Source organism: Garra rufa, chromosome 1 (genome assembly GCF_049309525.1).
Source record: "Garra rufa chromosome 1, GarRuf1.0, whole genome shotgun sequence".
NCBI classification, from domain to species: domain Eukaryota; kingdom Metazoa; phylum Chordata; class Actinopteri; order Cypriniformes; family Cyprinidae; genus Garra; species Garra rufa.
The window spans coordinates 99,292,094-99,317,286 of NC_133361.1; the positions used below are offsets into that span (position 1 = coordinate 99,292,094).

The 25,193-nt window shown below is 35.5% G+C and overlaps 1 long non-coding RNA gene and 1 pseudogene across 1 annotated transcript; both read left to right on the forward strand.

Moving 5' to 3' along the window:
• Nucleotides 1–25,193, forward strand: part of LOC141322867 (uncharacterized) — a 677,976-nt pseudogene that overhangs the window by 14,207 nt on the left and 638,576 nt on the right.
• Nucleotides 21,865–23,189, forward strand: LOC141326426 (uncharacterized). The gene is made up of 3 exons (XR_012353888.1): nt 21,865–22,348; nt 22,454–22,520; nt 22,891–23,189. It is a non-coding gene; the product is annotated as an uncharacterized lncRNA (long non-coding RNA).

A 25,193-nucleotide genomic window follows, 5' to 3' on the forward strand; every position in this document is an offset into this window, starting at 1 on the left:
TAGATAGATAGATAGATAGATAGATAAGGTTTGAAGATAGATAGATAGATAGATAGATAGATAGATAGATAGATAGATAAGGTTTGAAGATAGATAGATAGATAGATAGATAGATAGATAGATAGATAAGGTTTGAAGATAGATAGATAGATAGATAGATAGATAGATAGATAGATAAGGTTTGAAGATAGATAGATAGATAGATAGATAGATAGATAGATAGATAGATAGATAGATAGATAGATAGATAGATAGATAGATAAGGTTTGAAGATAGATAGATAGATAGATAAATAGATAGATAGATAGATAGATAAGGTTTGAAGATAGATAGATAGATAGATAGATAGATAGATAGATAGATAGATAGATAGATAGATAGATAGATAGATAGATAAGGTTTGAAGATAGATAGATAGATAGATAGATAGATAGATAGATAGATAGATAGATAGATAGATAGATAGATAGATAAGGTTTGAAGATAGATAGATAGATAGATAGATAGATAGATAGATAGATAGATAAGGTTTGAAGATAGATAGATAGATAGATAGATAGATAGATAGATAGATAGATAGATAGATAGATAGATAGATAGATAAGGTTTGAAGATAGATAGATAGATAGATAGATAGATAGATAGATAGATAGATAAGGTTTGAAGATAGATAGATAGATAGATAGATAGATAGATAAGGTTTGAAGATAGATAGATAGATAGATAGATAGATAGATAGATAGATAGATAGATAGATAAGGTTTGAAGATAGATAGATAGATAGATAGATAGATAGATAGATAGATAGATAGATAGATAGATAGATAGATAGATAGATAAGGTTTGAAGATAGATAGATAGATAGATAGATAGATAGATAGATATAGCTTGAACGGTCTAGGAGGAGATAGTGTCTAAATATTTTCCGCTCAGAAAAATAAGAAGAAGAATAATAATAAGTTTAAATAGGATTTCAGTAAGTTGGCTTTCCCAAGCCAACTTAATTAGTGCGCGAAAATAGAGCACTTTTAGTGCATTACTGAAAAGTGTAGTAAGTATACTTAAATAAAGTGTATTTTAGTGCACTTTTTTTTAACCTGGGAGAATTACCACACTCAAAATCAGTTTAAGTGTTAGTGCTAATAATGCATTCATATTAGGTGTACTTTAGTACAACTTTTGAGAAAATGTACTTCTACTACAATACATTACTAAATATATAGCTGATAAATTCAGGTATTCTTTACTCAGATATATAGGATAGAATCTACCCAAACAAACTGAGTGCAAATTGTTACATCAGTTTACCCCATTTTATTGAGTAGATTCTTAAATTCAGGTATTCTTTACTCAGATATATAGGATAGAATCTACCCAAACAAACTGAGTGCAAATTGTTACATCAGTTTACCCCATTTTATTGAGTAGATTCTATAGGTTGTTTTTTACAGTGTATGCGATATCGGTATCGCAGAGAGTTGCGATAAATGGCATTTAATTGGTTTCATTTTTTTACAAAACCTTCGCTAGGCTAACTACTGTACTGCTGTGAGCTGCAGTGTGACAGGTTCGCCTTTCTCTCCAGAATTACATAACCATTTAAACTTAATCTTTATATTATTCCCTTTAATTAACTTTTGAGATATTAGCCGTCAGTCACTCCCTGTCACTGACACTGCGCTCCGCTGAACTAGGAACCGGCTGTTTTTTTCTCTCATATCCTCTGTTCCGGATCTGCACAAACTGCATTGCAATTAGGTGTGTGTGATATGACGATGTTTTACTGTGGACAGTTAAAAGGTCCACACAATCTATATTTCGTGTTAGAGCGCGCACATTCTGTCAAATACAATTCTGCCGCCTCAGTCTTAATATAGGCTACTGTACGATGCAGCACACATTCAAATCAAATGATAACTCAGCTGCAGAGGACCGCTCACGCATAGGCATAATTTCCACTGTGGGGACACGCTTTTTTCAAAATCCCGTTTGTGTCCTGCCACTTTCAAAACAAGGTTTTGTTAAAGCAATCTATTGTATTGTAGAATGGACGCTATGCACTGCTGAGAGTTTCGCGCGGTCGTTAAAACGAAACCAAAAGAAGCACGCGCATTCAAATACAATTTTAATACCCCGTGTTTAGAGAGCGAACCCACAATGCGCGCAAATTAGGCTATATAACATATGCTGTTATTAATATGTGGGCTATATATTACGTTTTGTAGTTGTCTATAACTGTATCATGCTTCAAAAATTCGGTCTCTATTTGCACTTTGAATATTGTTAAAGAACAGACATCACTGCAGACTATGAAAAGGCTACTCTAAGACAAGCTAATAAGATTGTTTGTGATTCAACACACATTTTGTACACAGAATATGAGTTGTTGCCTTCTGGGAGGAGGTTTAGAGTTCCTTATTGTAGAATGAATAGATTTAAAAATTCATTCATCACTGTGTCTATAAAGTGGTTAAATAATTGTAGTATGGAGCTGTAAAATTTTATTTTTATTTATTAAAAATGCAGTGGTTATCTCCAATTTTAATGGTTCTACCTATAATAGAGAAAATAAACATCTTGTTGATGTACTCACATTTTCTATTAAATTAGATTTAATTCGGATGACAGAAGAATATCTTTTACCTGTTTTAGTATGATCATTACATATATAAATGATTAAAAATAGAAAATAATAATAAAAATAATAATAATTTTAAAAATAAATATCGCAAGAAATATCGTTATCGCAATATTCAACAACAATATCGCATATCGCATATTTTCCCAATATCGTGCAGCCCTACTTAAAAGTAAAGCATTTTTGGTGTTTTTGTCATGTTGAAATAGCCTGTTTATACTTTTTGTATACCAAAATCAAAGGAGATACTGTATGCTAATAGATAAAGGAGTAATAATAACATATTACATGCTTTGAATTCCTTATATATAGCTTTGCAGTGATGGATGGGTCGCCGTGCGTGATGCAACACTTATTATAACCAGAGACTTAATATAATAAAGAGACTTGACTTGGACTCTGGCTCAGAGACTTGAGACTTGACTTGGACTCTAGCTCAGAGACATGTGAGCATCTCTGCCTCTCAGTGGACTCAAATCCACTTGTGTGGTGGAAGGACAACCAGAACCAGTTCCCCCATTTAGACAAGTTGGCTAAAAGTTACCTTGGAATCCCAGCCACATCTGTCCCCAGTGAGAGAGTATTTTCTACTGCAGGTGACATTGTCACAGCACAGAGAGCAAGCCTCTCACCAGACAATGTTGACATGATGGTGTTTCTGAAGAAGAATTTTCAACTCCCTTAAATCAAACGAGTTTGGTTTTCGTAAGAGAAATAAGTTGTTTATTTGTTTAATGTTTACTTGATTTGTGGTTTGCAGCACAGGCAGTAAGCCTCAGTTACCTCAGTGTGAAACAGTAGCCATTTAATTTACTAATAATAACTGTAAATGTAAGAGAACTTGATTGAAGAAGAATTTTCAACATGCTGGAATCATCTCCACAATGGAGTTTAGTTCTGTTTGTATTTCAACAGTATTTTGTTACAAAGAAAACAGAAGTGTTATAGCTTTGGCTATTTATTTATTTGACATATGGCTATTTATATTGTTAATAATTTGCATTGTTAATCTTGTTCTTTGGTGTTCAGTTTATAAAGATTTTCAAATGTTATTTAATAAAAAAATATTGTTTTTAAAAAAAACGTTTTTTTCTCCCACCCCCCACAAAAAAAAAATCGTGATACGAACCGAATCGTGGTTTTGGTGTATCGTTACAGCCCTAATATATATATATATATATATATATATATATATATATATATATATATATATATATATATTTCGGCAAATGAAATGATCTTACTAGAGGAAATTGCATGAAAAAGTATAATCCGTTGCATTTGTATAGTTTTAGTAAGCTTTTATGAGGCAAATTTAACACTTTCTTACGTTCAAGTGTGGATGAGAAACTTTTGGAAAATACTTGAAAACGTTAGTGTGGATGGAGAAAATTTTTAAAACAAAAACAACTTTTCATTTGTATCCGGATTAAGTTAGATGCAGCTTTAGTGTCCACTGTCTGTTTTATTTGCTTACCAAATACTTTAAATGACCAAATGTAGTCAGCATGCAGTAGCCAAATGTGATTACTTACATATCAAGGTTTGTGCAAATGACTTTAACATAAATAATTTTCTTAGATACTTTTGAATAAGTAGCCAAAGTGCTAGAAATCAATGGTTTTAATATTAGAAGAAGATATTGGGTTTAATGTTACAGTAAAATATACAGTTTTTTAGGCTTATTCCATATTATTGTTACAACTTAAATGCATGATGTTATAATAAGAAATGCAGTGAAAGCAGGATATTGAAGGCAGCGTTAATATTTGTCATGTGATCTCAACACTTCTGTCAAATGTCTTAACATTTCTACACTTGTGACATTTCTGTAGTGCATTCATCTTTGAGAATAAAAAAAACCAACCTGTTTGTTCCTCAGTATCTTCATGTTTGACTCTGAATGTTTCTTCAATCTTCATTTCTTCATATCTGTTGATTCTCCAGGAGTTTTTCTGTGTGTTTGTACACTCTGTCCTGTTTAAGATGACAATAATTAATAGAAAGAAAAATCAATGCAAACTAAATCTCTGGATGCGTCTCAATCAGCTCCTAGTTCACTAGTCAGTGTACTGGTAATACAGTCAGAGTTAATAGACTTATATATAACATTTACAAAATATATACAAATTACACAAATTGTTCATACTTACATAGGCTATTTTTATTTATATTTGGTATTCAATTATTTGTACATCATATCTAATATATTACACTTTCATGAAATCATTCTCGGTTGTGATTCACTCGTTTGTGTTTGTTGTTGTCGTTTGTAGTCCGCGTGCAGCTGAATCGAATCACTGAATCATTTCACAAATGATTTGATTCAAATGATTCGGATTCTCAGTTTCTCTCATCACTTCTTATCATCACACGATTGATTCATGATATAGAGAGAGAAATGAGACGAACTTTCTCTGTTACTAAAGGCTAACGTCTTAAGTTACACTAAAGCATTACAACGTAATATTTAAAAATGATGATTTATTTTACATGGCTTGTAAAAACGCTTTAATTGATGCAACAATGTCCATTAGTTTAAAAACTTTAAAACCACAAACCTTTCTTCAGGTGATTCACAACAGATGAGGAGCGCGGCACATCTTTATGACGTCACATCACCGGAGCAAAATAAAAGTCCCATTGGTGCACTGCTCTCTAGAATCGCAAATATATCATAGAAATGTTGTATATAGAATAGAATTTCGTACCCATATTATGTTAAAGTATTGTACTCTATATTTTTATTTTTTATCTATGGACCAAATGTGTGTCTGAAATAAAGTTATATATATATGATGCTTTTCTAAAGTTACTAACATTGTAAATCTATTAATATTATTCTCTTTTTTAATGTACATTTATAACACTTTGTTTTATGTTGATATACCTTGCCAAAAATATGCCAACATATTCAGTTCACTCCATATCTTCTTTTATTAAAAGTGAAAAGTTTAGGTAATAAATACAAGACACAATAAACAGTTTATTAGAAACTTTAACTAGAAGTACATCTATCAGGAAAAAATATATATGTCATGTTGTATTAGTGTTATGATTTTAGTGAAGTTAAATGTTTTGAAAGCTTTTAGCTGGTTAATGCTGGTCCTTGACCAGCAACATGACCCGCATAAACCAGCAAAGGACCAGCATTAACCAGCTAAAATCAGCATACCAGCACCAAAACCTACCTAACCAGCATATGCTGTTTTTTTCAGCAGGGCATCCTTTCAAAAAGGCAACTTGGAGACTCTGAATAGACACATGATAACCAAATTACCATTTACCAAATAGGTCAAAACTACATACATGTGTATCAATTCAGAACTGCTCTGCCCACGAAACCCATACACACACACACACACACACACACACACACACACACACACACATGTTGGGTTTACATGTTTTATGGGGACATTCCATAGGCGTAATGGTTTTTATACTGTACAAACCGTACTTTCTATGGCCCTACACCTACCCTACACCTAAACCTAGCCCTCCAAGGAGATTGTGCACACTTTTACTTCCTTAAAAAAACTCATTGTGCATGATTTATAAGCCTGTTTTCATGGGGACCTGAGAAATGTCCCCACAAGGTCAAAATCTACTGGTATTCCTATCCTTGTGGGGACATTTGGTCCCCACAACGTGATGAATACCAGGTACACACACAAACACACACACACACACACACACACACACACACACACACACACACACACACACACACACACACACACAAAATCAGAATAACATTTGTAGTGTTGACTCGTTTGGTTACCAGTTGTCCATTTGGAGTCTCCGAATGGCATGGTTTGAACGCCTAGATTTTCTCCAAAAAAAACCCTGAGAAATTACCTCTTAATAGTATTTTCAAAACTGTAATTTCTGTAAGCTTTTATTTCAAGAACAGTCTAGGAATCCTTTCAAAATGGCCATTTAGTGACACTACATACAACATATACTTTGCATATCAATTTAGAACTGCTCTGCCCATGAAACGACACAAGAATTTCAGAACAACAAAACAAAACAACATTTGAACAGTCTTTATTTTGAACAATTCTAATAACAAAAACAGATTTAACAGTGATACATTTTAGAACTAATGCAAAATAAATAAAACATGCTATATATATATATATATATATATATATATATATATCTCTCAGAGGTTGCGTTAACCGAAAATTGTCCGTCATTGACAGATTTTTTTTAGAAATGACGGAAAAATCTGAAGGCCGTCCGTCACTTTGACAGATTACACTGAGGATGACCTATTGTAATTTGTAGCTGTAATTCCCACTCCTGTCCAGTTGGTGGCGAGTGCGCTCCAGTGTGGCAGCAGAGAACTGAATCCAGAACAAAAACGAAACTGTACATGAGACTACAAAGAAGCTACAACGATCTATCACGCCACATTATACAGTGCCAAAACGGTATTTATTGCTTGAATTTCCTAATGAAATCGACATAATTTGAAATTTAAAGGTCCCATATTGTCAAAATCGAAATTTCCTGGCTTTTTTCATGATAACTAAGGTCTAGGGGCTATGTAACTACCATATGAGTTTCAAAACAGTCAATCCACAGTAAACTGCACACAGCCTGCTTAAAGTAGCTGTTCATTTTCACAAACCGCTGTGACTTCCGTAACGATGTGACGTCCGATCGACTCAAGTCACCGCCCCGAGCACCAACCACCGTCCCACCCTCCTTTTGTCAAACCCAGACAACAACGCATCCATTCCATTATTGAGCAACAACAACACGAAAACAAGTGGAGAAAACCCTGTTCAGTCGATAGATGTCAAGCTACGATCATTACACAGGCTTCAGAACAACGTGAATATAAGAGACCAGCGGCACGTCAACTTCAGCCTCTTTCACACAGCGATTCCGGTAAATACACGCATAATGTGTCCCATGATTTGTTCCGGAATTGTTTGATTTGGTTCATTCACAGTTGTTTTCCGGAATCTGTGCGTGCTTTACACACAAACAATAAAGACATGTGACGTTTGGATGTGAGATGTAATGCGACGCGTACGTTTCACGAAACTGAAACTAACCTGAACAAACTGTGCTTCAGCGCTGATAGTGAGGAGCTGGCTCTGCCTGATAGCCGCTTCATTCCACTTTGCACGTATTTTTTTGTCGTGAAGAGTCGCAGGGTAACGTGCATCATCACTATAACACTGCCTTTATGGCTCTGGCTTTTGTTCACACAGCGCTCGTTCCCGTAATTTTCCAGAATCAGCGCGCATTGTGAAAGGGGCTTTACTGAAGCAACAGTTATGTAGCTTACTGCATTCGGTGTTTGAAAAAGAAAAAAACATTAATGATCATTCTGAAATATCCTGTTGAGTATCAGCTCTCTTTATTGCTCTGAGCTCGCTTACAGCATACATGACCGTAGTTACCTGTGATTGGCCTGGCTGTGCGTCACTCAGAAAACAACAGGCCAATCAGAAGAGAGGCTCATGAATATTAATTAGCCAGGCCAAAATCGACCTGTTTTTGACAGAGCTCCTAAAAAAGGAGCTGTAAAAATATATTGAGATGGATTTTGGCACTTATACCGCAAATATATATTCTTAAGGACATCAACAACTAAAATAAACCTCCAGAAATGTGTACAATATGGGACCTTTAAGACTTGAGACAGGATGTGGTGTTGAACATGAAATAATGGATTATGATGGATTTTTTACGACCCTGTCTGTCAAAATGACGGGCAATGTTAAAGTCTAGCGCAACCTCTGATATATTGATATATTTATATATATATATACACTTAAGGGCGGTACATTTTTTTTTTATTAAACTAGATATTGTATAATAAATAAAAAAGAAAGGTGTCTTGAAAAATATAGGGAGTTTAAAGGCAGCTGCATAATAAATAATCCTCTGCTGCCATCTATTGGTTATATGGGTCATTCCATATTATTTAAAAAAAAAGACGTTTTTTGTGAAAAGTCATTTTGTCTGATGCAGTTTTTTATGAATGAAAAATTAGTCCTTGAAGTACATTTTATTTCACAGCTGTAGAGTTGGAAAACAATAAAAGCTTTAAAATTTTGTGATAAGATTTAAAAAATGTGTTCATGACTTTGAAGGCAAGTTAGCGATTATCAAGAATACGATAAAGATGTCCTTGAAGAGAAGTATGGCTAGCTAGCTAACGTTAGCCTAAACAAGTTATGATAGTGTTTAGCTGTCAGCATTTAAATGTACAACTATGCAGATACGGAGAGTACGGGATTACTAGGCTCCGCATTTAAATGATATGTTGTCAAATAACAAGAAACTGAATGTTCATGCCGCTAACATTGTTTATAATGTTGCAATTATCATTTTCTCAGTTTCTGATAAGAACGAGGCAGTAGATCAGTCTCAAGAGTGTCCACCTAATATATAGCACATATAAAATGAGCTTCAGAGGAAGTTTACGAGCTGCTTATCTTTATGCAGAAGTCCTAAAGAACGCTCCGTGCATACGGTCATGTCAATTTCCATCAGAGTTTCCACATTAGGTCGGGTGTCTCTTGACAGGCGCGAACACAGATGGCAGTGTGTTTCAAGATACTGAAGCAAGCGCTGAGATTGGTCCAGGAAAAATGTCATTTATAAGAATTGTCCAATAATGGCCTACATGGCACGCAAGCCCACCCCCACCTCCCTCTCTTGACAGGCGCGAGCTCAGTTGAGATTCCGATCGGCCCAGATGTCAATTAACGCAAGCACAACCCCCCCCCCCCCCCCCCCCCCCCCCCTCCCTAAAAAAAAACTCTCCGGTTCTACACGATTCACTTGAATGACCCAATTGTCAATGAAAACGGCGATTGTCGCCGAAAAGCGACAAGTTTGCAGGTATGATATATATAATTCTACAACATTTGTAACTGATAAATAAATCAATAAATGATCAAATAAATCTGCTAATTATGTTTAATATCCAGTTACTGAAAACTAAAACTTTTTATTTACAAAGTGTAGGAAGACACTCAAGGCAGTCACTGATAAGATCCTCTAACCAACTGGAAACCAAAGTCACTGAAAGACAAGAAAGGGAAAAACAGAAAGTGGGAAGGTGTGTGGAAACAGAACAAATCAAATTTGAAACACTGTGTTTACGTGTGTGTGTGTGTGTGTGTGTGTGCTATTTGCATAGCGTTTGAAAGCTATTTCACTAATATTTCATACAAGTTCTACCCTCCATCTACCTCCATCCCTCCACCCCCCATCTCCACCTATTTTTCCTTACCTTTTTCTAGATCGAGACTGCCAATTACCATACTGCTGGCGAGTGTGATATCGTGGTCCATGAACTTCGCTGGCAGATGAGGATGGCATCGTTTGCCTGTTATTGATGCTTTGTACGCCAGAAGTCGATGGCCTAAACAAAGTATGCAATTCAGACTCTATTTCTGACTGCAGTTGACCGGAAGGCGATACATTAGATTCAACTGAATTAGCAATTGATCTTATAATAGTGGGCGAAGCAAGAACATTTTGCAAAATGCTAATTGCTTCAGTTGTAGCACAATCCCTATCCATCATTGCAACCGCAGCAAATAGGCAGGTTACTTCTGGTTACGCTCAAACGGCTTCCGTTTGCACTGAAAAATCCACGCACATCCACACATTTTGTTTATAGGTGTATATGCAAGGATCAAGATTATATGTACATGCAAGTATGTATAGGTGTGTCTGCATGCAGCGAGTTTATATAGTTATATAGTTTTTTGTTGTTGTAGGTGTATATGCATGGATCGAGTTCAAATGTATAAGCGTGTGTGTCTGGGTGTATGCACGTCTCAAGTTTGTGTATATGCAAGTTATTCACAAGTGTTTATGCATTCTTTACTAACATAAGATGTATTGGTGTGTATTTCATATATATATATTTGAACATCCAATAGTATATATGTATATGTGAGTAAATTATAGGTGTATATGCATGTGTTTTGTGTATGTATTGATAAGCAAAGTTTGATTTAAATCCTACGTGGCGCCTCATAGACCCATTATTGATGACTGAGTATAAAAAACTCACAATAATTAAGCACTAAATTAGCATTTAAGAATGATTTAATGTTACACTGAAAACTTTACCATCAAAGGAATAAATTCAACTTTAAAATACATTAAAATAGAAAACAGCTGTTGTAATTAAATAAATTAAAAACTATTTATATTGTATTTAATTCTAATAATAATTATAGTATAAATATTACTGTTTTACTGTATTTTCGATTAAATAAATGCAGCCTTGGTGAACATAAATGTCTTTCCTCTTGGAGTCACGATTGGTCAGCAGCTGAACCCACAGGAATATTTACTAATTATGTATTTTTGAGTCTTCAAAGATTACCCAAAGATAAATAAATAAATCAAATTTCCTCACAATAAAAATGATAAATCAGCAACATTATATGACAGGTGATAATTTTTATTCAACACATCATGTAACATTTCAAACAGTACATCAATTACTGTTATGACAAATATAATGACTTAGAAATATGGCATACATAAAAATAAAATAATAACATAAATAAATACATAAAGTGTGCCATTCTTATAAGATCAAATTTCCTGCTGTATTGCGGTGACGGATAAAAGAAAAAAATAATAATACACATAAAACTAAAATCTAAAAAATGTCAGTAAAAGTACATCGCAAAAAATTAAAAACGAAAGTTTTCAGAATAGCAAACAATGATCACAGATCAAAAAATAATAAGTGTACATCAAAAATGTATTGAATGTAATGTTTCTTACTCTCAGTGCTCTCAGACATTGTCTGCTAATATTTCGATTTATTCGTATGCTTATGCTGTTTTCACTAGGCTTTTGTTTCCACGTTTTGCACTTGCTTTTCCAAATGTGGCGGTTAGAGTTTGATGTAAATCAGGGCAGGGCTTAAGCGTCATCACTGGTCCACCAGTTCTAGATTGACAGCTCCCCCTCGAGCCAATCAGTCGAAGAGGGGCGTCAACGTCACTCCACGCGCCTCATCAGCTGCCGATGCTCGCTGTTCACTAGCAGATGAAAATGGCCATCCGTCAGCTGGGAACATCTTTCCATGCAGCACACTGTGTCTGTCTGTCTGTCACTGATGTACGTCTGCCTGGCCATCCATTAACATTAAACCAAACTATCCTAGCCATAACCAGTCGCCATTATCTTCACCATCTTTAGTCTACGTTCACATCGTGAAAGGGAGCAGCCAGTCGGCCATATTGGCGGCACTGAACGTAAACAATACCACTGAACCAAATGAAACTCGCATATTTCCCTAATTATTGCTGCTGAAAATTGTCAGTTATTGTCATGTTTTAGGCTGTGCTAATCGGTCGGACCGGGAAAAACATTTGGAGTACTATAGACTGACAAAATTTAAAAAACTGTCTGAGGAACAAAAGGTGTTTGTGGTTGAAACTGAACTAGAATTTCTCGGAGAAGAATCTTGATAACATTCACGTTTGTTCGTATCATTTCCAGTCCAGGAGTTGAAATATTAGTCTAATATCTTAATTAAAGGGGTCCTATTATGATCTTTTAAAAAATTCTTTGGGTTGAAATAGAACATGTTCTCATGTTTGGTGATTCAAAAAACGCATTATTTTTGACATAATTTACATTATTACAGTACCTTTCTCCCAAACCTGGCACAAATGCCTGGATTAGTTCTGTTTTTGATGAAGGCCCGACACAGTACTGCTACGCCTCACATCACACACTGACTCAAATTCAAAAAGGGAAAAAGCGTAATTAACCCTTTCATACTACGTATCTTAACTTTAGTTCGTCAAAATATTGCGCCCTTTCCTGCTCACTAAGTCCATCTCTATGTGATTTAGCTGCTTCCACATGATTTTGTGTGGTTTAGACAGCATAAATTAGCAGAACAACCTATTTAGTAGTATATTAACCGTGCAATCCATGCTGTTGTTTACATCCGAGTATCACCAATATGGCCGCGCATCCGGTTAACTGACCAAATCGTGACATAAATTCAAACCCACTCTTGAATAATCCACTTTATTCCTCACTAAATTATCGGCCATTTAAATCAATAATTTAATTAAATGTCTTACTCTAAAAATAGTAACTTGCTGCCACCTACTGGCTGTTTTACTTACTTACTTACTCGTAAACTCACTATATTCAAACTTTATATATTTAAAACATCTATATGATAGTTTTAAGCAATAGATATGTAGCTTTGTAAACAAATAAATCATTGTGTATATCAAATGCACGTGCCTCTGTAACTGCTTCTCTGTAAAACTATAGACCAATTTAGAGTAGATCTCACAGTTAAGTCACTTGCAGCTGTGCGCACAGTGGTTGCAGAAAAACACCGGAAAAAATAAGTATTTCTGTGCCTTTTGATGTCAAAATCTGAATGCAAATCATTTTTATACAACACTGTCATCAAGACGCCATTTGAAGCTAAACGCAGATGTTTAAATGGACAAACTATGGATGAAAACTGCTTACTTTACTTTTAAACCATGAATTTGATTTAAACAATAGGTCTATATAATATTCACATGTTGTTAACAGGGGGCATATTGTATTAGCCCTACAGTTACAGCATGAAATATTATTTAAACATATTACTATTAACATTTTTACATAACATTTATTTATTTTAATCTTACAATTCAGCCTTTTTTTTGCAAACGCAAGTTTATATCTACTAATTCGGACTTTATAACTTGATTTAAAAAAAAATAAAGAAAGAAAGAAATAGTGAGTTTTCTGCTGCCAGATGGGCTCTACCCATAAAAAAACATCATCCCTGTTTCGGATCTGTAAGACTATCCCACTATCTAAGGTCGATTTTGTTGAATATCAGTGCTTATCGATGAGTGACAAGCTCTTGTAATGATCTGAGGACATTTTAAAAATAACATCTAATCAATATAATCTATAATTGTTTTCAAATCAAACTATTTTGTACCGTATCCATGTAGTTCTCCAGCCATAAAAGCTATCTCTCCCGAATTTACAAACCTATAATTGGTCTATAGTTTTCAGTGATCAGTTAGCCGAGTCATTGCATAAGCATTACATTCATTCATAATTAATTAATTTACTCATTTAAGGCGTATGGGTTGCCAGATTGGCATACAGCAGTAACAGGCAGGAAAGGAATAATTGACGACGGGGCGTTGAGACGAAGCAGAGTTGCCGTTACACCTCGGGTGTGCATTATTTTCATTGAATTCAACGGACCGAAGTCAATTAACCGACGACAAACTGGCCCATGTACGCAGATATCCATGCCTTCCTGTGTTTGTGTATTTAACTGCAACACGCACATCACGCAGCCTTTAACCCAGAAGTGTCAGCATGCAGTTGAGGTGGGCTATGAAAAACTGACGAAACCAGTGGTCGAACGCTATGAACATAATAGTCGCTATGATGCACCCGTATGCTGCACTTTTAGCCGCATTAATTAAAAATGTTTGGAATCTTTATGTGAAGATGCTTAAATAAATATGTTCATAAAGCATTAACGTATATATTTACTTATAAAGCTTGTTGCAGTGTATGAGTATAGTTGTTTAGTTAACTGTGTTGTACATGCAACTGACTTTCAAAAATAGTTATGCGCCCCAGTAGAGCTTTGGGTCTAGCGCTGCCCCTGGTCTGTGCGTCTATCAAAAGAGATCGACAGCAGTGTCTCTACTAATAGTGAAACTAAGTTCATTTTCTTCAAGACCACTTTGTGTGTGATAGCTGTCATGTAGTCTTTAAGTTGTTATGCGTATGCTAACATGTGTGTAACTGTATGTGTGTGCGTCTGTGAGGGAGAGAGTATGGGAGAAATAACAGATGTGTTTTCCGTACATAATAAAACGTAATTTTTTGGCAAAAATCATCATTTTATCCTATTGTTTACTGTGTTTGGATTTTTGGTGATTTTGCTGTTTTAGGCTGTAAGGACCTTTGAAATAACTGAAATCGTGTGGTAAAGTGATATAGACATGTAATGCAGTTAAGTGTTGCCTGGAACTACGTTCGCCGTGTGTTTCTCTGAAAATAATGCACACCTCCAGAACGTCCGTCTGCCCCGCAGTATAAACACATAAACGCCTTATTCAACCAGCCGCCATTTTGAATCGAAACGAGGCTGTGAGGGATAGCAGTCCAGCAGCTTCCACTGTGGCGTATTGTTGCGTACGGCGATTGCCAATCGTATAGCCGTAAAATAATACATCATTTCACAATTTATAAAGGGCCATAGAATGCATTGAAACAATATTATAAATTGTTCTCTGATATCTACATAGAAGGTATATGGCAGAGGAAAGGGCAAAACATCTCCAGAAATGGTTTAACTGCTCCATTTACAACCCTAGGATTTGTCCCTAGAATCAAATGCTCTGTTATTGCCTTATTTGGAATATTTGTGAATATTAATGAGGAGGTCTGCTCTGATTGGCTGTTTCACAGAGCTGCTCATCTCAGTAGCTGCCACATAAAGGAAATATTTATTTAACTATGGAGCTTTAATATGCGGTTTGTTGAATCTGCCGTTTTGAATCCACTACATTTTACTCTCTCTATTGTGATGCATGTGCTCTGTGTAACGTTATACTGCAGCCACACAAGCACTTACCACACAAGATTAGATGCTGTCAGCGGTGAATAGGATCTATAAATCATTCAAAGAGATGACCTATTTTCCAGTGGTCTTTTGCAAACACCAGATTTATATAAGAAGGAGGAAATGGTGGTGTTTGAGACTCATGTGTGTCATGTCCATGTACTCAACTGTTATTATTCAACTATGCCAAGGTAAACAGTTTTCCATTCTATGGCACCTTTAACAGGACAACAAGCTCCAGAAAACATGGATTGTTCGACGGGACATATGTGACCCTGGACCACAAAAGGTTCAATTTTACAAAACTGAGATGTATACATAATATGGAAGCTCAATAAATAAGCTTTCTATTGATATATGGTTTGTTAGGATAGGACAATATTTGGCCGAGACACAGCTATTTGAAAATCTGCAATCTGAGGATGCAAAAAAATCTAAATACTGAAAAAAAGTTGTAAATTAAGTTCTTAACAATGCATATTACTAATCAAAAATTACATTTGATATATTTATAGTATGAATTTTACAAAAATCTTCATGGAACATGATCTTTACTTAATTTCCTAATGATTTTTGGCATAAAAGAAAAATCAATCATTTTGACCCATACAATGTATTTTTGACTTTAGCTACAAATATACCCCAGCGACTTAAGATTGGTTTTGTGGTCCAGGGTCACATATTGCCTAACTTTCAGGCAACAATATTGCATTTATTTAGGAAAATGACTGTGGAAACTAGCCTGTTGGCTCGCTGTCCTCTAAACGCTTCTGATATCTGAATATCATTTTGCGATTACGGCAAACCAATAAGTAAATGTTATCTTTTGATCTCTTTGCATAAAAATAAAAAACTATCTATCTACTATCTAATATAAAAACTTTCTACCCACTGTTTTTTGTATGACTTAACACGTCTGAAAAAGGCTTACGTCCTTTCTTTGTCCTGTGGAAATTTGTGAAATGATATATTCTCTATTTTTATGACTAAACCATCTACATCTCGGTACGCAACAATACGCCACAGTGGATGCTGCTGGACTGCTGTCCCTCACAGCCTTGTTTTCGATTCAAAATGGCGGCGGGCTGAATAAGGCGTATAACAGTGTCCTGTGTGGAAAGATGTTTCCCCAGCTGACGGTTATCCATTCACCTGCGCAAGTGAACAGCAAGGTGAGCGTCGGCAGCTTAATGAGGTGCGCTGGAGTGACGTTCGACGCCCCTCTTCGACTGACTGGCTAGAAGAGGAGCTGTCAATCCAGAACTAATGAACCAATGATGACGCTTGAGCCCGCCCTGGTTTACATGAACCTCCAACCGCAACATTTGGAAAAAAAGGGTACAGAACAAGGAAACAAAAGCAAAGTCAAAAACAGAAAGCACAAAAACAGAAATATAACCAAGCAGAATGTTTTTGTCTGCAAGTCAGATCATTTTGCATTAATATTTCAGTTTTGCGCAGCATGATTTTGTGTTCAAAGTTTTGATTTACGCATATTATTTTTCGATCCGTGACCATTGTTTGCTATTCTGAAAACTATGCTTTCATTTTAAAATGTTGTGCAATACATTTTACTAGTTTTTAAATATAAGTTTCACGCTTATTATTTTTTTATCCATGACTTGCAATACATTTAGAAGAAATTTGACCCCATACATACTGGAAATTCTTGGACCACGATGACAGTTGACAAGGCATTTTGGGACTGTCCAGGTGCTAGCAAGGCTTTCCAGCTCCAAAAGACACTAAGGCATGGATGGCTGGCCATTCACATCAGCTGAAGGAAGATAGAGCAAAATCTGTGGCTTAAACCATGAATGGAGAAGGATTTCATCCAATCCAATCCACCGGCTTGGGTCTTGCTGCAGGAGATGTCGAATCAGATCAGCAGCAATCTGTGCAAAAAGATGAGGGACAGAGTCAGGTTACAAACTTTAACTTCACACCTGAGGATATCTTTGAAATAAGCTAAAAATTTGACTGTTCTAGACTATCCACCTTTGTCTTCGCGTATGAATTTGTAAAGTTTATTGGTTTGGCTTCTGGTCTCATCTGCATCCAGATATTTTTTTTTGCTACTTGTTATTGCAAATTGGTGTGTCTTAACGTATTATTTTAATGTATTATCTTAATTTTGAACACACTAGGTTAAAGTGCAAACAGTGCACATTGTAATTCTTCTCATTATTTCCCTGTAGTGGATAATAAACCAGAAGTGTCACCCCTAGGCTGAGAAAAAAAGTTTTAATTTTAATTAGTTTCCCACTTTACAATTGGTCTTTTTTTGTAGTAAAGAATGCCATCTTACCGTCTGACAATTCAGGCTCAAACCATTTATCCCGACCTATTTCCAGCAGGTCCTTCTTTTTGGGAAAGTGTCCGCACAACATTACGAACAGGACCACTCCCAGAGACCATACAGTAGCAGGTTTCCCATGAGAGACCAAGAGGTGTAGGATGAGCAGGCTAGAGAAAAGATCATTTTTAGGATTGTTAGATGAAAGCGTTATACAGTTTACATCCCCATTTCAGAATCTGTCAAATGTTATTTATTTTATCAAAACAAGATGGACCATACATAATGTGTGTTATTCTTCATTTAGCACAGACCTCAATAAGATATTTTGCATAAAAGATGTTTGCATATAGTTCCTGAGAAATAGTTGAATTTATAAAAAATGAAGCCGTTCAAAAGTTTACATCCCTTTGATTCTCATCCCTTGTTTGTTCTTGTTGTTTAAATACAAAGAATTTGTGGAACCTGAAGGATTTTTCTGAAGAACAGCACACAGTTGAACAGGACAAAAAAGACTCATAAACAATCACTAAACAACAAAAGCTGTGGATCGTTCCAGTAGCAACATGGTATTCAGAAACAAGTGAATGTAAACTTTCAAACAAGGTCATTTTTGTAAATTCAACTGTCTTGTGGACTATATGCAAACCTTTGTTATATGAAATCTCTTATTCACGTTCAGTGCTTAATAGATACGATCCCTCTTATTTTGGTAAAATCATTAACATTTTGCAGATTCTGAGGGAGATTTGAACTTTTGACATCAACTGTAGTAAATATAGATTCAGTTCAGTCTTCGACATACTGTTATGAAAAAGGTAGCCTACTTACAGTGTTGATGCAATCCATGTTCTTCATCTTCTTCACAAATTTTATTGCCACCTGTTCAAAAACAAAAAAGTGGTTCAAATTTCCATTTCAACATGTGGACGTGTGATCCAACAGGACTTGAAATGCACAGGACGATACCTCAAGGCCGTTCTCCAAGCGCTTCCCTCGCCAAGCATTCGGCTGACTTCATATCGAGTCAATATGTTCTGCTGATTGGAACGAGGATCCTGAAGACCATCGTCTGCTACAGCACAGTTAATGTCCCGCAAAACACTTTGGTCTAAAAAATTGAAAAAATTGGGCTGGTGGTAATAACTGCCTGCTTGGTTTCATCTGCGTTTAAATCTTGGAATAAAAATCAGTTTCCAGCCTCTGTTTAGCTTTTGGTAATTCATTCCACATCATTCTAATTTCTAATAAAGTCCTTATTAATGGTGACCCATATTTACTGTGTGCTGTAGAGATCTTGATGCTCAGAGTTGAAGAGTTGATTGATTCACCATCAGCGCTTCTCTCGTCTTCTGGTGCCATAGTTTGGTCCTGCACTTGCTGAGCCTGACCTGCGCTGCCTTTCGTCTCAAAACTACTCTTCCTGCTCTTTTTCTCCCGACTATCATTTCCCTCACTAACACTGGTGGACTGCACAAAAAACAGAAATCATCCACATACATAATACTTAGACAAGATTTGGCTTTTTCAGATTTCTTTCAATGTCACATGTATACAAACAAGAGCACAAAAATATGTAAACATCTTAAAAATGTGAATATATCTTCATATCTAACTTACAGTTAAGGTCAAAAGTTTACATACACCTTAGAGAATCTGCAAAATGCTTATTTTAACAATATAAGAGTACTGAGCTGAATAAGATATTTCACATTAAAGATGTTTACATATAGTACAGAAGAGAAAATAATAGTTTAAACACTCACTGATGCTCCAGAGAGAAACACTATTCTTTAAGAGTTGGGGTGAAAACTTTTGACAGAATGACAATGTGTACATTTTTTTTTTATTTTGCCTATATATATATATATATATATATATATATATTATTTAGTACTGCCTTTCAAAAGCAGAAAAAAACAGAAGATAGGTGTTATCTATAAGACAAAATAAGTTAAATTAACTCTGATCTTCAAATGCAAAAGTTTTAATGCATTGTTTTTCCTTCTGGAGCATCACTGAGAGTTTGAACCTTGTCATAGTTGCATATGACTGAAAAGATGGATCTCAAAATCATACAGTCAATGCTGGAAAGGGTTCAAATACACAAAAATGCTGAAAAACCACAGAATTTGTGGAACAGAGGGTATTTGTTGTCATGAACAACTATCACTAAACAAAAAAAAAAACACATCTGTGGATCTTTCAGGTCACAACACAGCATTAAAACAATAAGTAATTAAGTATTAGTGAAATAACCAGATAAATACAGTAAGAAAATAATAACAATACCGGTTAAGACCATCCTCCAAGCGTCTCCTTTCATAGCCAACGCTGTATCTTCCTCTCAGAGCACTTTACTGGCTTCATTCCTCAAATGTAGTCTTTAAAAAAGATAATTGTAGTTGACATAAAATATCAAGAGCTGACAGTAGTTTATGAAACTGTCTTTGGTTATGGCAGTAAACGCACCTTCAGCCATCATGTCGACTTGAACTAAAGCTGGACTGGACTTTGGACCACTAAAAGTAGCCTTGTCCTTCTCCAAACTCTTCCTCCTCATCCTCCTCATCAAGCATTAACGGGCTGACGGTTGAACGCCACGTTGTGCTGAGTTTTGGCATGTAGGCTACTTGGAAGGAAAGTGTACACTTGAGCGCTAAGAGAACTCAGTTTTCTCCTAATACTCTTGATAATCGATGTTCACTTGAATAAGTCGCTGTGAAAGTGTAAAAGTGCTGAATGATCAATCAAACACTATGCAGGATGTGAGCGCGAACTCAAGCAATGCAAAGTTAGCTCTGCTCGCGACTCTAGAATGTTGTGATTCAGTTATAACGTCATCGCCATAGCAACGACTAGTTGTGTACTTTAAAAATATATATGATAATAAATGTTTATGCATTTGTTATATAATTATTAAATAATAATTCAGCAAACAGCTAATTATACATAATATAATTATCAAATCACTATTATTCAATACTTATTAACTTGTTTAATTAATATTTTTATGCCTTTATTATTTACAATAAATAAATAAATTACTAATTAACGATCAATAGCAAATAATCGCATCCAAAATAAGTTTTTGTTCACATGTGTGCGTGCTGTGTTTATTTAGTATGTATAGGCCTGTATAAATACATATATACATATATAAATACGCTCATAGTTTATATTCTGAAAATATTTACATTTATATAGTTTGTATTGTACAATGCTCAAAAAAAGGGAACACTAAAATAACACATCCTAGATCTGAATGAATGCAATATTCTTATTAGATACTTTGTTAAAGTTATATAGTTGAATCAGCAGCATTAACTAGTTTTATGTGAATTTAATGGCGAGGTATAAGTATAAAGTATAGTGTTTTGATAGTACACAAAAAATAGAGAAAAATACTATAGTTAATAACTTTAGAAATTCATCATCATGTGGGCACGGAATTCTATTCTATAATCAACATTTCTAAGATGTGTTTGTGATTCAAGAGAGCTGTGCTCCAATAGACTTTTATTTTGGTCTGCTGAAGTGACGCCATAAAGCTGCGCTCCTCATCTGTTTGTGGTTCACCTGAAGAAAGGTTTGTGGTTTTAAAGTTTTAAAGTTTAAACCAATGCACACTGTTACATCAATTAAAGCGTTTTTACAAGCTATGTAAAATGAATGCATCATTATTAAATATAACGTTGTAATGCTATATTTAGTGTTACTTAAAACATTACCCTTCAGTAAAGACAATGGCTGCGTTCGAAACCGCATACTCAATGAGTAGGTACTTAATTTCAATAAATACTTACTTAACGAGCGCTAAAAGAGTACATACTCTACAGCCAAATCTCGTTGGCTGTGTCCAAATTCAGGGTCTACATCCTTCGGACTCATTTGAAGGATGTTACGTCACAGCGCCGTGACGAAGGCTGTCCAAATTCGTAGGATCCTTCAAATGCGGCCCACAAATACGTCCTCCTTTTCCCCGAATTGGAAGGATGGGTCTGGTGGATCCTTTCCCGTCCTACCTATCCCATAATTCCTTTCAGCAGAGCGCTTCCGGAATTTTCAAATAATAGCGGACGAAGCGAGCGGTAGTTATGATGTAAGTTTTAAAAAAAAACTGGCGTTTAAAAAATTTTTTTTTTACAGCGGTTGTCTAGTTAGGCCTTTGGTTTTAGCATTAAGCTTATTTTTTTTATTTTTTTACATTTGTATGTTTATATGTTAAAAAACATCACTTTCGTGAACTAGCTTCTTTCTTACTTTCTTTCTTTACTGTGTGAATATCCCCTTACACACAGCTAATTTCTTGTTAGTGATTGAAGCTGTTTCTAACGCTTTTAGGGACGATAGAGCAGTTCTTTTGTTTTGTGAAGTACAGATAACCTTACTTCTTGCTTAGCGCTGTCACGGTTGCTAGGCGACCGAATATGAGCAACGGGTAGGGGAGGGAACTGAAAGAAGTGTAGGCTGTCCAAATTCACAGACACCTACTTCCAGGTTTTGCGGTCTTTGGAGGACCCCTCCTCCTTCAACCGGGTAGGAAGGATCCTAAGGAGGATGCAGACCCTGAATTTGGACACAGCCGTTGAGTATGAATGTGAGCTGCCATGTTGACGTTACCTTCTTCTTCTTCTTTAATCGCCGTTCACTCCTACGGAGTATTACCGCCACCTACTGTACAGTTTACTCACTTACATGAATGAATCTGATGTTGATGAATCTGCATTGGCGTTACCATGTGACCTGTGACGTTATACCAAGCGCAACAACTTAAAAGGTATGACTGACAGGTGCACTAACACCTGATTTCATCAGTGGAATATACCACTATGTATAGAAGAATGTTTGCAAGACAAATCACTGCAATATTGTCATCCAAAAGGAGACGTCGGGCAGCTGCTCGAAGGTCTCACCTTTGGAGAAGAATGTTCATTCTACAATCAAAAAATGTAAGTATCAATACTTAAAAATTCAGAAATTAATTGCATTGCTAGCTCACTCCTACAATTATGTAATAATGTTGATAAATGCTGACCAATAGTAAATTATATTGCATAATTTGTCACTGAAAATTATATATTTTAGTAAAACAAAGAAAAAAGCAACTTAATTGTATTGTTATATGACCTAACTATACATGAACTAGACAAAATCAACCAATGTGAATACATGCATTTTCAGTTAATTTTCATGTTAATGCATGAATTAAAGTATATTCTAAATATTAAAAATAACCATCACAATAAATCAATACAAGTCCACAACATATGAAACAATGCTTTATTTAAATGTATTGTGCTAACTATCACATATTTACAGGCGGTGAACCCCACATCCTACTGCGGTCTTAATGCAGCTGTGCCGATTCTGCAGCTGTATTTGGATGAAGCAGCTGACCACCGTGCCCACTTTCGCCTGTCTTTGCCGTCTATCAGGTCCTTCATTGGTGCACTCAGACTGGAATCTGACCATGGGTGGGAAATGGATATCAAGGTGCTGGTGTTCCTCTACTGGCTTGCCCATGCAGCGTCAGGCTAGTGTCACAGACCTTCGATATCCCCAAGACCTCTGTGCATGACATTGCAGTGTTTCCCACAGGTTTGAAGGCAATGTGTGGTGGTCAGCCCGGGGGGGGGGTCTATGAGGGGGTTAGATGTTTGTCCGTTGGGGGGGGGGTTGGTTGGATAGGGGATACGATTGGATCCCCTAAAGGTTCCTAAAGGTTAATAATTAAAAAAAACTGTTAATAATGCCTACTTGCTGCACAGTCTAAAACTTTTGTTAGGGCACCTAATTTTGCGGGGCTTCCTAACAAGGTTAATTTAGTTTTGCTTTTTTAAATTCGTTTTATTTTAAATAGAGATCACGATTTCCTAGCAATTCTAAACTAAGCAAAATAATGTGAGACAAAATATTAATTGCTTCAGTCTATTAAAAAGTGTTTAATTCATTTGAATGAATTATTAATAATTTAATACATAATATTTAAAAAAGAATATATTTAATACACCAACTTTTTATATTAAATTTATGAAAAAGTGGTTTGAATGAATAAATGATTTGCTCACAAAAACATAACTGGATGAACCTGCGTTTTTGAATCAATCTCTAGTAGTCAATGACTGAAATACATATTTTAACAGTTGTTTCCATCTAGTGGTGAAACTAAGCAATCGACACAAACATTACTTGAAGCGCCGATTACTTTCAAAAGATGACGTGCTCTGTTTTGATCTCTACAATAGACATCACATCAGTGTTTATATCCAGACTATGACCTTTAATCAGAATATTGCTGTGATAATATTAACGACTGGGTATTTGAAAAGACTGTTTGTGAAGCTGTTTTGCCAAAAAGCTGTTTTTTTTTTACATAAACATGATGACCGCTCTCTCTGTCAAATATAGATTTGAATGTTCCGGTAAGACTTTTCAAAGGTTTAACAGACATGAGGAATCGTTGTCATTTACAAATGATCGCGTGGGTGTTTGAATCTCTATCATTTAACGATTAAGCAGCTCCAGTATATTGGTTTGATCGCTTGTGTTACATAAAATACATCAATAAAAACTGATGCAGTAGCCTAGATTTAATTCAGGTGCTGTTCATGTCGCAGTCTTTATTTTTCCGCCATGGGGTGAGAACATAATTATTACGAAAACAATTATTTATTTGATAATTATTATTTTATTTCAGTTAGTTTTTCAATAAAAGTTGTTAGTTTCGTTTCGTTCTAGTTTTTCATTTATTTTTGACATTTTTATTTTATTTCAGTTTACGAAAATGTTTTTTGATCAATAGTTTTCGTCTTAGTTTTAGTTTTCGTTTACGAAAATAACCTTGCTTCGTAAATAAAGATTCTAAAAGCTACTAGGATCCAACTAGGCTAGCCTACATTTTACCAAATTTGCAACTAGTTAACTTTCTAAAGAAGACGCAATCGCGTTTGCTAAGGGTCGGGACTTACAGTAACATCAACACACTGCAACTATTGTATTCAGAATATAAAATATTTTAAGCACTTTTTAATTAAAAGTGTTCACGAGATACCAACCTTTCGCCAGCCGTCTTCTCTCCACAGATGATCCAGACAGATGTGGTGTGCAGTGCACGGAGGGGACGGGCTGTGTCTGCCCCAAACATCTGTGTGGCTGCTCTCCATGAGCATGACTATCTATAAAACATTTAAACCAATTAAAACATTTAAAATGAGTATTGTCAGCATTTCAGTTCTTGCGTAATTTAATTTCAAATGTTTACAAAGATATGCTCATTTCTGGTGTAGCCTTATTACTTTTGTGGTGTAGTTAGCTAAACTGCTGAACTGGTGAGCAGAAGGTTGCTGGTTCCATCTCTGCAGCAGCCATCATAACCAGTGTGTCCTTGAGCAAGGCTCATTTCTCCAGATTGCTCCACTGGGGTCCCTGTAATAAGAACACTGTAAGTCAGTTCGGATAAAAGCATCTGTCAAATGCAGAAATCAAAATGATTTTAGAAAAACCTTTTTTGAAAGCGTCTCAGAACAAACTCTCTATAAAGCTTCTGTTTTATTACTGTTTTCTAAAGCTGTTACTGTAATATAACTGCATGTCATACATTTTTTATTTGGGGGCTTAAAAGG